General features: G+C 41.2%; 2 long non-coding RNA genes across 2 annotated transcripts; one reads left to right on the forward strand and one right to left on the reverse strand.

Annotated features, from left to right (window-relative positions):
- The first annotated feature begins 3,647 nt into the window (after positions 1–3,647).
- LOC117539267 lies at positions 3,648–4,131 on the forward strand. The gene is made up of 3 exons (XR_004567974.1): positions 3,648–3,681; positions 3,790–3,877; positions 3,962–4,131. It is a non-coding gene; the product is annotated as an uncharacterized LOC117539267 (long non-coding RNA).
- An 817-nt stretch (positions 4,132–4,948) lies between these two features.
- On the reverse strand, positions 4,949–6,147 carry LOC117539360. Its single transcript, XR_004567989.1, has 2 exons — positions 5,865–6,147; positions 4,949–5,291 (listed from the first exon to the last, which is right to left on the reverse strand). It is a non-coding gene; the product is annotated as an uncharacterized LOC117539360 (long non-coding RNA).
- Positions 6,148–15,327: the final 9,180 nt, after the last annotated feature.

The raw sequence follows: 15,327 nt of genomic DNA on the forward strand, positions 1-15,327 counted from the left end.
AGACTGAAAGACTGACTCAAAGACTGACTCAAAGACTGAAAGACTGACTCAAAGACTGACTCAAAGACTGAAAGACTGACTGAAAGACTCAAAGACTGACTCAAAGACTGAAAGACTGACTCAAAGACTGACTCAAAGACTGACTCAAAGACTCAAGACTGAAAGACTGACTGAAAGACTCAAAGACTGACTCAAAGACTGACTCAAAGACTGAAAGACTGACTCAACGACTGACTCAAAGACTGACTCAAAGACTGACTCAAAAACTGACTTCAAGTCTGACTCAAAGACTGACTCGACTGACTGAAAGACTGACTGACTCAAAGACTGACTCAAAGACTGACTCAAAGACTCAAAGACTGACTCGACTGACTGAAAGACTGACTCAAAGACGGACTCAAAGACTGAAAGACTCAAAGACTGACTGAAAGACTGACTGAAAGACTGACTCACAGACTGACTGAAAGACTGACTCAAAGACTGACTCAAAGACTGAAAGACTGACTCAAAGACTGAAAGACTGACACAAAGACTGACTCAAAGACAGACTCAAAGACTGACTCAAACACTGAAAGACTCAAAGATTGACTCAAAGACTGACTCAAAGACTCAAAGACTGACTCAAAGACTGACTCAAAGACTGAAAGACTCAAAGACTGACTCAAAAACTGACTCAAAGACTGACTCGACTGACTGAAAGACTGACTGAAAGACTGACACAAAGACAGACTCAAACACTGAAAGACTCAAAGACTCAACGACTGACTCAAAGACTGAAAGACTGACTGAAAGACTGACTCAAAGACTGACTCAAAGACTGAAAGACTCAAAGACTGACTCAAAGACTGAAAGACTGACTGAAAGACTCAAAGACTGACTGAAAGACTCCAAGACTGAAAGACTGACTCAAAGACTGACTCAAAGACTGAAAGACTGACTGAAAGACTCAAAGACTGACTCAAAAACTGACTTCAAGACTGACTCAAAGACTGACTCAAAGACTGACTGAAAGACTGACTCAAAGACTGACTCAAAGACTGACTCAAAGACTGACTCGACTGACTGAAAGACTCAAAGACGGACTCAAAGACTGACTCAAAGACTCAAAGACTCAAAGACTGAAAGACTGACTGAAAAACTGACTCAAAGACTGACTGAAAGACTGACTGAAAAACTGACTGAAAGACTGACTCAAAGACTGACTCAAACACTGAAAGACTCAAAGACTGACTCAAAGACTGAAAGACTGACTCAAAGACTGAAAGACTGACTCAAAGACTGACTCAAAGACTGAAAGACTCAAAGACTGACTCAAAGACTCAAAGACTGAAAGACTGACTCAAAGACTGAAAGACTGACTCAAAGACTCAAAGACTGAAAGACTGACTCAAAGACTGAAAGACTCAAAGACTGACTCAAAGACTGACTCAAAGACTGAAAGACTCAAAGACTGAAAGACAGACTCAAACACTGAAAGACTCAAAGACTGAAAGACTGACTTAAAGACTGAAAGACTGACTGAAAGACTGACTCAAAGACTGACTCAAAGACTGACTCAAAGACTCAAAGACTGACTCAAAGACTGAATGAAAGACTCAAAGACTGACTCAAAGACTGACTCGACTGACTGACTGAAAGACTGACTCAAAGACTGAAAGACTCAAAGACTGACTGAAAGACTGACTCAAAGACTCAAAGACGGACTCAAAGACTGACTCAAAGACTGACTCAAAGACTGACTCAAAGACTGACTCAAAGACAAACTGAAAGACTGACTCAAAGACTCAAAGACTGACTCAAAGACTCAATGACTGACTCAAAGACTGACTCAAAGACTGACTCAAAGACTGAAAGACTCAAAGACTGACTGAAAAACTGACTGAAAGACTGACTCAAGGACTGACTCAAAGACTGACTAAACGACTGACTCAAAGACTGACTGAAAGACTGGCTCAAAGACTGAAAGACTGACACAAAGACTGACTCAAAGACAGACTCAAACACTGAAAGACTCAAAGACTCAACGACTGACTCAATGACTGAAAGACTGACTCAAAGACTGACTGAAAGACTAACTCAAAGACTGACTCAAAGACTGAAAGACTCAAAGACTGACTCAAAGACTCAAAGACTGACTCAAAGACTGAAAGACTGACTGAAAGACTCAAAGACTGACTCAAAAACTGACTTCAAGACTGACTCAAAGACTGATTGAAAGACTGACTCAAAGGACTGACTCAAAGACTCAAAGACTGACTCGACTGACTGAAAGACTCAAAGACTGACTGAAAGCCTGACTCAAAGACGGACTCAAAGACTGAAAGACTCAAAGACTGAAAGACTGACTAAAAAACTGACTCAAAGACTGACTGAAAAACTGACTGAAAGACTGACTCAAAGACTCAAAGACTGACTCAACGACTGAAAGAATGACTGACTGAAAGACTGACTCAAAGACTGAAAGACTGACACAAAGACAGATTCAAAGACAGACTCAAACACTGAAAGACTCAAAGACTGACTCAAAGACTGAAAGACTGACTCAAAGACTGAAAGACTGACTGAAAGACTGACTCAAAGACTGACTCAAAGACTGAAAGACTGACTCAAAGACTGAAAGACTCAAAGACTGACTCAAAGACTGACTCAAAGACTGAAAGACTGAATGAAAGACTCAAAGACTGACTCGACTGACTGACTGAAAGACTGACTCAAAGACTGAAAGACTCAAAGACTGACTGAAAAACTGACTCAAAGACTGACTGAAACACTGACTCAAAGACTGACTGAAAGACTCAAAGACTCAAAGACTGAAAGACTGACTGAAAGACTGACTGAAAGACTGACTCAAAGACTCACAGACTGACTCAAATACTGAAAGACTGACTCAAAGACTGACTCAACGACTGACTCAAAGACTGACTCAAAGACTCAACGACTGACTGAAAGACTCACTGAAAGACTGACTCAAAGACTGACTGAAAGACTGACTCAAAGACTGAAAGACTGCCCCCAAGTCTGAAAGACTGACTCAAAGACTGACTGAAAGACTCAAAGACTGACTGAAAGACTCAAAGACTGACTGAAAGACTGACTCAAAGACTGAAAGACTCAAAGACTGACTCAAAGGCCCATTCCCAAACCGCCCCCTACACCCTACCCCTCCGTTTGCGCGTTCACGCGAAGGGTCCGCCATATTGAGGGCTGGTCCAAAGCAATCAGGGCGGAGGCGTAGTGGGTTATAAAAGCCTCCGACAGCGAGTTTGCATGGATGCAGGCTTGATAATCTCACTCCACAGGTGTGCAACCGTTTTTCGGGCATGGAGGAAACAACGTCATACAAATGTGAGTTCCATGTGGTTATTTTTTTAAACGATAAATAATACGTTGCCTTAACTAAAACATGCCTTTGTGAAAATGTATTTATAAATCTACACGTGTTAATTTGATTTGCCAAGATTACATTAGATTTTTATTTTGAAGATGTACAAATCTAAATCGGAATCAAACTAACAACACACGTGTCAATTCATGTATCCATTCACTTACGAAATCGGTTTAAACTTAAGTGTGATTTGTAATTTCAGGGACTGTGGTAAAAACCAAGGCACTTATTGCATTAAGGATGGACAAGGACGACCTGTTTAGCAAAAAACGCAATGCTGCCAAAGAAGCATGGGAGTGAGTTATGCACTCAATTCATATTTTGTGCAATGAAAGTAATGAATGTGCACTGTGGGTCATTGCCTTAACACCAATATATATTGTTTAAATATTCTATGATAACAGGTCAATCATTAAGGAACTGGACCTTGGGCAACATGTGTCTCACAAACAGGCCTCCAAGAAATGGGAGAACCTAAAAAAGAAATACAAGGTAAATGGTGTATTGTTATTGTAAAACATGTTTGTTTTTGAAAAAGCTGAACAAAGATTTCTAACATGCATTTGTTTGCAATAGGAACTTAAAAGGCCAAGGACTGGAACAGGGACTGATCAGGGGGAAGAAACCCCTGCAACATGGCCCTTCTTCATGGCCATGGATGAGGCCATAGGTGCAAGGCCTTCAATTAGTCCTCCTGTCCTTGTTGCCTCAGCCTTGGCAAACCCCACAATCCTCTTTGATCCGGAGGCTGCGTCCTGCTCCTCTTCCTTCCCCCCCCCAAATGTGGCTGATGATCCAGACCCCTCACCACCCTCATCACTGTCTGAGGCTGGAACCACCCAGCAGCCCCCCCCCAAAAAAAGAAAAGGTGCTATGGGAGTGCTGGAGTGCCTAGAACGCGAGGCAGAAAAAGAGGACGAACGCCACGGACAAATAATGCAGCACTCAGAGAAATTTCTAATCCTGTTCGAAAAAATGGTCGACAAAATGTGATTTTTTTTTTTTCCCCCACCATTGGCCATTTCTATGTTTGATTATTGATGTTACTTAAAAGACTTGTTTTTGTTCGCTTGTATTATTTATTTGGAAGACAATAAACCTAATTTAACGTACTGTCCTTCATGTCTTCAATATTCTATAGTAAATACAGGTAGACGGGTGATGAAGGTGACATTGCGTTTGCTTGATTGTTAGATGGCTACATTGTTCTGTGTGGGTTTCATAATGTAGAAGGAAAAGTTTTGCACAAAGTAATGTTGTGCACGGAACTAAAGTGTTTTTTTCCAAAGTCTGAAGATTAACCCTGAATATCAGCATTTTAAATAAAGATATGTCTGTGCGCTTCATAGGTATAAGGCATTAAAATATACATGACATTTACGGTCTTAATTGCTCATGTCAAACCATTTGCAGAGTTTCACTCAAAAACAAAAGTGATTGTATTAGAAGACCTGTGTTCATTTTCTGAACCTTTGCTCTGTGCTCGTGATTGAATGATCCAAGAAGTAAGGACATTTGTCTCCAATTTGGGATTATGCAGAAAGACAATTCAGGAAAACCAAGTTTGAAATCAACGGTGCACAGGTTTATTTTATTTCACCTCTTTTCTCTAAAGTGAGAAGTGGAGCTCACTAAAACAAACAAAATTAATCAGGTATGTGTGCACATCATTTCAAAAACACAAGTTAACAGACAACCACGTTTTCCCAAAAAAAAACAAAGTTCATTCGATGTAATCGTGCTCTCTGGTGTGGTGCCATTTGGACAGGAGCAGAGAGTTGTGCAGCAATCCTGTTCCTTAGGTGGTGTCCAGGACTTTCCTGTCCACGTGCTGCGGCAGGGGGAGGACTCTGGTCCCCATCTTCAGGGGGGAAGGCTTCAGCATCCTCAAGGACATCGTTCATGTCTATGCACAGAAATGCACAACATGCAATGATGTCAGGGGCAAAGCTTGGACTGACCTCCAGCGCTTTGGAACACACACACACACACACACACACACACACACACACACACACACACACACACACACCACACACACACACACACACACACACCACACACACACACACACACACACACACACACACACACACACACCACACACACACACTCACACACACACACACACACACACACACACACACACACACCACACACACACACACACACACACACCACACACACACACACACACACACACACACACACACACACACACACACACACACACAATTCTGAGACCAAGTCAAATTAACCTTTCCTTTTTTATTCTATAAACTACTGACAACATTTCTCTGTGTTGGAATTCTACATACACTATACAGATATACACGTATAGCTTATAAGGAAAGAATAAATGAATGTATATCACAATATATCTAAATATCTATTTGTATTACACATACAAAGTTCATAGGCTACTATATAAGAAATAAAGTGAAGATAATTGTTGTATTAGCAATATTGAAATGTTTACCTGCCACTGGCACATCGCTAAAATGCGCCTCAACCTTCTGCGCCTTCTGTTGGATCTTGCCATTGCACCCGCTAACAGGCGACGGATAGCAACGCAGGTCAATGCAGCCGACAGATGGAGATGTGAGTTGGACACCATGACGTCCGTTTCCGTTTCCTGCGGAGAGAGGGGAGGCCGTCCCAAAGCTTGCCGCTGTATTTTTACCCTTAACCCTTAATGGAGGGAACTTCATTCAGCTGTGAGTGTGCCTACAGACGGAGTTTACTCCGTCACGGAGGGGGAGGGTCGAGGGAGTGGTTTGGGATTGGGCTAAAGACTGACTGAAAAACTGACTGAAAGACTGACTCAAAGACTGACTCAAAGACTCAAAGACAGACTCAAAGACTGACTCACACAAAGACTGAAAGACTGACTCAAAGACTGACAGACACAAAGACTCAAAGACTGACTCAAAGACTGTAAGACTGAAAGACTCAAAGACAGACTCAAAGACTGACTCACTCAAAGACTGAAAGACTGACTCAAAGACTCAAAGACTGAAAGACTCAAAGACTGACTTAAAGACTGACTCAAAGACTGACTCAAAGACTGACTCAAAGACTGACTGAAACACTGACTCAAAGACTGACTGAAAGACTCAAAGACTGAAAGACTGACTCAAAGACTGACTCAAAGACTGAAAGACTCACTGAAAGACTGACTCAAAGACTCACAGACTGACTCAAATACTGAAAGACTGACTCAAAGACTGACTGAAAGACTCAAAGACTGACTCAACGACTGACTCAAAGACTGACTCAAAGACTCAACGACTGACTCAAAGACTCACTCAAAGACTGAAAGACTGACTCAAAGACTGACTGAAAGACTGACTCAAAGACTGACTCAAACACTGAAAGACTCAAAGACTGACTCAAAGACTGAAAGACTGACTCAAAGACTGAAAGACTGACTCAAAGACTGACTCAAAGACTGAAAGACTCAAAGACTGACTCAAAGACTGACTCAAAGACTGAAAGACTGACTCAAAGACTGACTCAAAGACTGAAAGACTGACTGAAAGACTCAAAGACTGACTCAAAGACTGACTCGACTGACTGAAAGACTGACTCAAAGACTGAAAGACTCAAAGACTGACTGAAAAACTGACTCAAAGACTGACTGAAACACTGACTCAAAGACTGACTGAAAGACTCAAAGACTGAAAGACTGACTCAAAGACTGACTCAAAGACTGAAAGACTCACTGAAAGACTGACTCAAAGACTCACAGACTGACTCAAATACTGAAAGACTGACTCAAAGACTGACTGAAAGACTCAAAGACTGACTCAACGACTGACTCAAAGACTGACTCAAAGACTCAACGACTGACTCAAAGACTCACTCAAAGACTGAAAGACTGACTCAAAGACTGACTGAAAGACTGAAAGACTCAAAGACTGACTCAAAGACTGACTGAAAGACTGACTGAAAGACTCAAAGACTGACTGAAAGACTCAAAGACTGACTCAAAGACTGACTGAAAGACTCAAAGACTGACTGAAAGACTGACTCAAAGACTCAAAGACGGACTCAAAGACTGAAAGACTCAAAGACTGACTCAAAGACTGACTGAAAAACTGACTCAAAGACTGACTGAAAGACTGACTCAAAGACTCAAAGACTGACTCAACGACTGACTCAAAGACTCAAAGACTGACTCAAAGACTGAAAGACTCAAAGACTGACTGAAAAACTGACTGAAAGACTGACTCAATGACTGACTGAAAGACTGACACAAAGACTGACTCAAAGACTCAAAGACTGACTCAAAGACTGACTGAAAAACTGACTGAAAGACTGACTGAAAGACTGACTCAAAGACTGACTGAAAGATTCAAAGACTGACTCAGAGACTCAATGACTGACTTAATGACTGACTCAAAGACTGACTCAAAGCCTGACTGAAAGACTGGCTCAAAGACTCAAAGACTGACTCAACGACTGACTCAAAGACTGATTCAAAGACTGAAAGACTCAAAGACTGACTGAAAAACTGACTGAAAGACTGACTGAAAGACTGACTCAATGACTGACTAAAAGACTGACTCAAAGACTGACTCAAAGACTGAAAGACTGACACAAAGACTGACTCAAAGACTCAAAGACTGACTCAAAGACTGAAAGACTGAAAGACTGACTGAAAAACTGACTGAAAGACTGACTGAAAGACTGACTGAAAGACTGACTCAAAGACTGACTGAAAGACTGAAAGACTGACTCAAAGACTCAAAGACTGACTCAATGACTGACTCAAAGACTGACTCAACGACTGACTCAAAGACTGACTGAAAGACTGGCTCAAAGACTGAAAGACTGACACAAAGACTGACTCAAAGACAGACTCAAACACTGAAAGACTCAAAGACTCAACGACTGACTCAAAGACTGACTCAAAGACTGAAAGACTGACTCAAAGACTGACTCAAAGACTGAAAGACTCAAAGACTGACTCAAAGACTGAAGGACTGACTCAAAGACTGACTGAAAGACTCAAAGACTGAAAGACTGACTCAAAGACTGACTCAAAGACTGAAAGACTGACTGAAAGACTCAAAGACTGACTCAAAAACTGACTTCAATACTGACTCAAAGACTGACTCAAAGACTCAAAGACTGACTCGACTGACTGAAAGACTCAAAGACGGACTCAAAGACTGACTCAAAGACTGAAAGACTCAAAGACTGAAAGACTGACTGAAAAACTGACTCAAAGACTGACTGAAAGACTGACTGAAAAACTGACTGAAAGACTGACTCAAAGACTGACTCAAAGACTGAAAGACTGACTGAAAGACTGACTCAATGACTGACTGAAAGACTGACTCAAAGACTGACTCAAAGACTGAAAGACTGACTCAAAGACTGAAAGACTGACACAAAGACTGACTCAAAGACTGACTCAAACACTGAAAGACTCAAAGACTGACTCAAAGACTGAAAGACTGACTCAAAGACTGAAAGACTGACTGAAAGATTGACTCAAAGACTGACTCAAAGACTCAAAGACTGAAATACTGACTCAAAGACTGAAAGACGCAAAGACTGACTCAAAGACTGAAAGACTGAAAGACTGACTCAAAGACTGAAAGACTGACTCAAAGACTGACTCAAAAACTGACTTAATGACTGACTCAAAGACTGACAGACTCAAAGACTGACTCAAAGACTGACTCGACTGACTCAAAGACTGACTGAAAGACTGACTCAAAGACTGACTCAAAGACTGAAAGACTCAAAGACTGACTGACTGACTCAAAGACTGACTCAAAGACTGACTCAGAGACTCAAAGACTGACTCAGAGACTCAAAGACTGAAAGACTGACTCAAAGACTGAAAGACTGACTGAAAGACTCAAAGATTGACTCTACGACAGACTCAACGACTGACTCAAAGACTGACTCAAAGACTGAAAGACTCAAAGACTGACTGACTGACTCAAAGACTGACTCAAAGACTCACAGACTGACGCAAAGACTGAAAGACTGACTCAAAGACTGACTGAAAGACTGACTGAAAGACTGACTCAACGACAGACTCAAAGACTGACTCAAAGACTCAAAGACTGACTGAAAGACTGACTCAAAGACTCAAAGACTCATAGACTGACTCAAAGACTGACAGACTGACTCAAAGACTGACTGTCTGACTCAAAGACTGACTCAAAGACTGAAAGACTGACTGTCTGACTCAAAGACTGACTGACTCAAAGACTGACTGACTCAAAGACTGACTCAGAGACTCAAAGACTGACTCAGAGACTGAAAGACTGACTCAAAGACTGAAAGACTGACTGAAAGACTGAAAGACTGAAAGACTGACTGAAAGAATGACTCAAAGACTGACTCAAAGACTGAAAGACTGACTCAAAGACTGACTGAAAGACTCAAAGACTGAAAGACTGACTGAAAGACTCAAAGACTGAAAGACTCAAAGATTGACTGAAAGACTCAAAGACTGACTCAAAGACTGAAATACTGACTCAAAGACTGAAAGACGCAAAGACTGACTCAAAGACTGAAAGACTGAAAGACTGACTCAAAGACTGACTCAAAGACTGAAAGACTGACTCAAAGACTGACTCAAAAACTGACTTAATGACTGACTCAAAGACTGACAGACTCAAAGACTGACTCAAAGACTGACTCGACTGACTCAAAGACTGACTGAAAGACTGACTCAAAGACTGACTGACTGACTCAAAGACTGACTCAAAGACTGACTCAGAGACTCAAAGACTGACTCAGAGACTCAAAGACTGAAAGACTGACTCAAAGACTGAAAGACTGACTGAAAGACTCAAAGATTGACTCAACGACTGACTCAAAGACTGACTCAAAGACTGAAAGACTCAAAGACTGACTGACTGACTCAAAGACTGACTCAAAGACTGACTCAAAGACTCACAGACTGACGCAAAGACTGAAAGACTGACTCAAAGACTGACTGAAAGACTGACTGAAAGACTGACTCAACGACAGACTCAAAGACTGACTCAAAGACTCAAAGACTGACTGAAATACTGACTCAAAGACTCAAAGACTCAAAGACTGACTCAAAGACTGACAGACTGACTCAAAGACTGACTGTCTGACTCAAAGACTGACTCAAAGACTGAAAGACTGACTGTCTGACTCAAAGACTGACTGACTCAAAGACTGACTCAAGACTGACTCAGAGACTCAAAGACTGACTCAGAGACTCAAAGACTGACTCAGAGACTCAAAGACTGAAAGACTGACACAAAGACTGACTCAAAGACTCAAAGACTGACTCAAAGACTGACTGACTGACTCAAAGACTGACTGACTCAAAGTATATTTAACCTCGTCAGTATTTGAGTCAGTCTGTGAGTCTTTGAGTCAGTCTTTCAGTCAGTCTTTCAGTCAGTCTTTCAGTCTTTGAGTCTTTGAGTCTTTCAGTCAGTCTTTGAGTCAGTGTTTCAGTCAGTCTTTGAGTCAGTTTTTCAGTCAGTCTTTGAGTCTTTCAGTCTTTGAGTCAGTCTTTCAGTCAGTCAGTCGAGTCAGTCTTTGAGTCTTTCATTCAGTCTTTCAGTCTTTGAGTCAGTCTTTGAGTCAGTCTTTGAGTCTTTCAGTCTTTGAGTCAGTCTTTGAGTCAGTCTTTCAGTCAGTCTTTCAGTTTTTCAGTCAGTCTTTGAGTCAGTCTTTCAGTCTTTGAGTCAGTCTTTGAGTCTTTCAGTGTTTGAGTCTGTCTTTGAGTCTGTCTTTGTGTCAGTCTTTCAGTCTTTGAGTCAGTCTTTCAGTCAGTCATTCTTTCAGTCGTTGAGTCAGTCTTTGAGTCTTTGAGTCAGTCTTTCAGTCAGTTTTTCAGTCAGTCTTTGAGTCAGTTTTTTAGTCAGTCTTTCAGTCTTTGAGTCTTTCAGTCTTTGAGTCCGTCTTTGAGTCAGGCTTTCAGTCAGTCTTTGAGTCTTTCAGTCAGTCGAGTCAGTCTTTGAGTCTTTGAGTCAGTCTTTGAGTCAGTCTTTCAATCAGTCTTTGAGTCAGTCTTGAAGTCAGTTTTTGAGTCAGTCTTTGAGTCTTTCAGTCAGTCTTTCAGTCTTTGAGTCAGTCTTTGAGTCTTTCAGTCAGTCTTTGAGTCTTTCAGTCAGTCTTTCAGTCTTTGAGTCAGTCTTTGAGTCTTTGAGTCAGTCTTTGAGTCTTTCAGTCTTTGAGTCAGTCTTTCAGTCATTGAGTCAGTCGTTGAGTCTTTGAGTCTTTCAGTGTTTGAGTCTGTCTTTGAGTCAGTCTTTGTGTCAGTCTTTCAGTCTTTGAGCCAGTCTTTCAGTCAGTCTTTGAGTCAGTCGTTTAGTCAGTCTTTGAGTCAGTCCTTGAGTCAGTCTTTCAGTCAGTTTTTCAGTCAGTCTTTGAGTCAGTCTTTGAGTCAGTCTTTGAGTCAGTCATTGAGTCTTTGAGTCAGTCTTTGAGTCTTTGAGTCAGTCTTTCAGTTTGTCTTTGAGTCAGTCTTTCAGTCAGTTTTTCAGTCAGTCTTTGAGTCAGTCTTTGAGTCCGTCTTTGAGTCTTTGAGTCAGTCTTTCAGTCAGTCTTTGAGTCTTTCAGTCTTTGAGTCAGTCTTTCAGTCAGTCAGTCGAGTCAGTCTTTGAGTCAGTCTTTGAGTCAGTCTTTGAGTCTTTCATTCAGTCTTTGAGTCAGTCTTTGAGTCAGTCTTTGAGTCAGTCTTTGAGTCAGTCTTTCAGTCTTTAAGTCAGTCTTTCAGTCTTTGAGTCTTTCAGTGTTGAGTCTGTCTTTCAGTCTTTGAGTCTTTCAGTCTTTGAGTCAGTCTTTGAGTCTTTCAGTCTTTGAGTCAGTCTTTCAGTCTTTGAGTCTTTGAGTCAGTCTTTCAGTCTTTGAGTCAGTCTTTCAGTCTTTGAGTCTTTGAGTCAGTCTTTCAGTCAGTTTTTCAGTCAGTCTTTGAGTCTTTCAGTCTTTGAGTCAGTCTTTGAGTCAGTCTTTGAGTCAGTCTTTGAGTCAGTCTTTCAGTCATTGAGTCAGTCGTTGAGTCTTTGAGTCTTTCAGTGTTTGAGTCTGTCTTTGAGTTAGTCTTTGTGTCAGTCTTTCAGTCTTTGAGCCAGTCTTTCAGTCAGTCTTTGAGTCAGTCGTTTAGTCAGTCCTTGAGTCAGTCTTTCAGTCTTTCAGTCAGTCTTTGAGTCAGTCTTTCAGTCAGTTTTTCAGTCAGTCTTTGAGTCTTTCAGTCTTTGAGTCAGTCTTCGAGTCAGTCTTTCAGTCTTTGAGTCAGTCGTTGAGTCAGTCTTTGAGTCTTTGAGTCAGTCTTTGAGTCTTTGAGTCAGTCTTTCAGTTTGTCTGTGAGTCAGTCTTTGAGTCAGTCTTTCAGTCAATTTTTCAGTCAGTCTTTGAGTCAGTCTTTGAGTCTTTGAGTCCGTCTTTGAGTCTTTGAGTCAGTCTTTCAGTCAGTCTTTGAGTCTTTCAGTCTTTGAGTCAGTCTTTCAGTCAGTCAGTCGAGTCAGTCTTTGAGTCAGTCTTTCAGTCTTTGAGTCAGTCTTTGAGTCAGTCTTTGAGTCTTTCAGTCTTTGAGTCAGTCTTTCAGTCTTTGAGTCAGTCTTTGAGTCAGTCTTTCAGTCAGTCTTTCAGTCTTTGAGTCAGTCTTTCAGTCTTTGAGTCTTTCAGTGTTTGAGTCTGTCTTTGAGTCAGTCTTTGTGTCAGTCTTTCAGTCTTTGAGTCAGTCTTTCAGTCAGTCATTGAGTCAGTCGTTGAGTCAGTCTTTGAGTCTTTGAGTCAGTCTTTCAGTCAGTTTTTCAGTCTTTGAGTCAGTCTTTGAGTCTTTCAGTCAGTCTTTGAGTGTTTCAGTCTTTGAGTCAGTCTTTGAGTCTTTCAGTCTTTGAGTCAGTCTTTGAGTTAGTCTTTCAGTCAGTCTTTGAGTCGGTCTTTGAGTCAGTCTTTGAGTCATTGAGTCAGTCGTTGAGTCTTTGAGTCTTTCAGTGTTTGAGTCTGTCTTTGTGTCAGTCTTTGTGTCAGTCTTTCAGTCTTTAAGCCAGTCTTTCAGTCAGTCTTTGAGTCAGTCGTTTAGTCAGTCTTTGAGTCAGTCCTTGAGTCAGTCTTTCAGTCAGTCTTTGAGTCAGTCTTTCAGTCAGTCTTTCAGTCAGTTTTTCAGTCAGTCTTTGAGTCTTTCAGTCTTTGAGTCAGTCTTTGAGTCAGTCTTTGAGTCAGTCATTGAGTCAGTCTTTCAGTCAGTCTTTCAGTCAATCGTTGAGTCAGTCTTTGAGTCAGTCTTTCAGTTTGTCTGTGAGTCAGTCTTTGAGTCAGTCTTTCAGTCAGTTTTTCAGTCAGTCTTTGAGTCTTTCAGTCTTTGAGTCAGTCTTTCAGTCAGTCTTTGAGTCAGTCTTTCAGTCAGTCTTTGAGTCTTTGAGTCAGTTTTTCAGTCAGTCTTTGAGTCAGTCTTTGAGTCAGTCTTTGAGTCTTTCAGTCAGGCTTTGAGTCAGTCTTTCAGTCAGTCTTTGAGTCAGTCTTTGAGTCAGTCTTTCAGTCTTTGAGTCAGTCTTTGAGTCAGTACTTGAGTCAGTCTTTCAGTGTTTGAGTCAGTCTGTGAGTCTTTGAGTCAGTCTTTGAGTCAGTCTTTCAGTCTTTGAGTCAGTCTTTGAGTCAGTCTTTGAGTCAGTCGAGTCAGTCTTTGAGTCTGTCTTGAAGTCAGTTTTTGAGTCAGTCTTTGAGTCTTTCAGTCTTTGAGTCAGTCTTTAAGTCTTTCAGTCTTTGAGTCAGTCTTTGAGTCTGTCTTTGAGTCTTTGAGTCAGTCTTTGAGTCTTTGAGTCAGTCTTTGAGTCAGTCTTTCAGTCTTTGAGTCTTTGAGTCAGTCGTTGAGTCAGTCTTTGAGTCAGTCTTTGAGTCTTTGAGTCAGTCTTTCAGTCTGTCTGTGAGTCAGTCTTTGAGTCAGTCTTTGAGTCAGTCTTTGAGTCTTTCAGTCTTTGGGTCCGTCTTTGAGTCAGTCTTTCAGTCAGTCTTTCAGTCAGTCTTTGAGTCAGTCTTTGAGTCAGTCTTTCAGTCAGTCTTTCAGTCAGTCTTTCAGTCTTTGAGTCAGTTTTTCAGTCAGTCTTTGAGTCAGTCTTTGAGTCAGTCTTTCAGTCAGTCTTTGAGTCTTTCAGTCAGTCTTTGAGTCAGTCTTTGAGTCTTTGAGTCAGTCTTTTAGTCTTTGAGTCAGTCTTTGAGTGAGTCTTTCAGTCAGTCGTTGAGTCTTTGAGTCAGTCTTTGAGTCAGTCTTTCAGTATTTGAGTCAGTCTGTGAGTCTTTGAGTCAGTCTTTGAGTCAGTCTTTCTGTCTTTGAGTCAGTCTTTGAGTCAGTCTTTCAGTCTTTGAGTCAGTCTTTGAGTCAGTCTTTCAGTCAGTCAGTCGAGTCAGTCTTTGAGTCAGTCTTGAAGTCAGTTTTTGAGTCAGTCTTTGAGTCTTTCAGTCTTTGAGTCAGTCTTTGAGTCAGTTTTTAAGTCTTTCAGTCTTTGAGTCAGTCTTTGAGTCTTTGAGTCAGTCTTTGAGTCAGTCTTTCAGTCAGTCTTTGAGTCTTTCAGTGTTTGAGTCAGTCTTTGAGTCTGTCTTTGAGTAAGTCTTTCAGTGTTTGAGTCAGTCTTTGAGTCTGTCTTTGAGTAAGTCTTTCAGTCTTTGAGTCAGTCTTTCAGTCTTTGAGTCAGTCTTGAAGTCAGTTTTTGAGTCAGTCTTTGAGTCTTTGAGTCAGTTTTTAAGTCTTTCAATCTTTGAGTCAGTCTTTGAGTCAGTCTTTGAGTCAGTCTTTGAGTCAGTCTTTGAGTCTTTCAGTGTTTGAGTCTGTCTTTGAGTAAGTCTTTGAGTCAGTCTTTGAGTCAGTCATTGAGTCAGTCTTTCAGTCAATCTTTGAGTCTTTCAGTCAGTCTTTGAGTCAGTCTTTGAGTCTTTCAGTCTTTGAGTCAGTCTTTGAGTCTTTGAGTCAGTCTTTGAGTCAGTCTTTC

This window comes from Gymnodraco acuticeps, unplaced genomic scaffold, assembly GCF_902827175.1.
Source record: "Gymnodraco acuticeps unplaced genomic scaffold, fGymAcu1.1, whole genome shotgun sequence".
NCBI lineage: Eukaryota > Metazoa > Chordata > Actinopteri > Perciformes > Bathydraconidae > Gymnodraco > Gymnodraco acuticeps.